The following is a 1,099-nucleotide window of genomic DNA, read 5'->3' on the forward strand; positions in this document are numbered from 1 at the left end:
TGCACCACAGCGCCCCATGTAGCGTCACGGTTTGCTTACACAGTCCATCGTTTTCTTTTACAATAATAATGTATGTCTCATCACGGTCATTCCAAGTCTTATTTTAGATTATACAACAATGGATTTAATTAACTCACTTCTCCAAGGAATAAGGAGTTCAACACGTTGCTTTCTCCGTACAAGTCAGCCTGGAAAACTTGATTATTACTATTAATAAAATGACTCGGTAATATCCTTAAGGATTTTCCAAGTGTGCCTAATATTATCTCTATTATCAATTAACATTTTGTTATTTTGAGACAAGCCAAAAAAGAATTATAATATTGGTCAATGTATTATTGAGTCTATTATTCACTTGTATTTCCTTTCAGCAGTATTTGTTCTACAAATGCCACAACAATATTTCTACTCTTTTCCATTTGAATTTCCACAGTTAAACATTCCATCAAAATCTACTGTTGTCATGCAGTCAACTGGTCACTGTCCACATGAAACAGTGTCTCGGATAAGGCTATCACTTTGAAGTGTTTTAAGATATTCATCAATCTTTGTAAAGTGTGTGTAAAGACTAAAGAATGGTTCTATGAATGACATCATGCTGACAGGCAGCAGGGGGCGCCACGCCCCGGCACTGTTCATTTTAAAGACTTTTTTCAATTGTATTTTTTATTCTTTAAAAATTATATCAAATACACAATAAAAAGGTACATAAACATCAATTCACAAAACTGAGGGCTTTTTGAACAGGAAGGAAAAGAAACCACAAGTGGTCATTCAGGAATTAAAGTGCTTGTTTACTTTTGCATAATTTAATAAATCTTTTGTAATTGATTTAGTATCATTTCATTTAGAAAGACAATGAAAACTGGGTACATTTGAAAAAGCAACATTTGTGAATAAGATATTTTTGGACAAAATCAATTGTTTCCACACAAGGTCAATAAACGCTGTGCTGATGGTTAACATCATACTGTCCATACAAACAGGAAGTTGCCGTATTCTCATTTTAACAATATTTGTATACCCTTTTAATGATGCTGTGGCTAAACGTTGTGTTTGTATAGAATCATATTTTTTTATAACACTAAGGGGCGAGCTT

The sequence above is a fragment of the Gymnodraco acuticeps genome, unplaced genomic scaffold (genome assembly GCF_902827175.1).
Source record: "Gymnodraco acuticeps unplaced genomic scaffold, fGymAcu1.1, whole genome shotgun sequence".
Taxonomy (NCBI): domain Eukaryota; kingdom Metazoa; phylum Chordata; class Actinopteri; order Perciformes; family Bathydraconidae; genus Gymnodraco; species Gymnodraco acuticeps.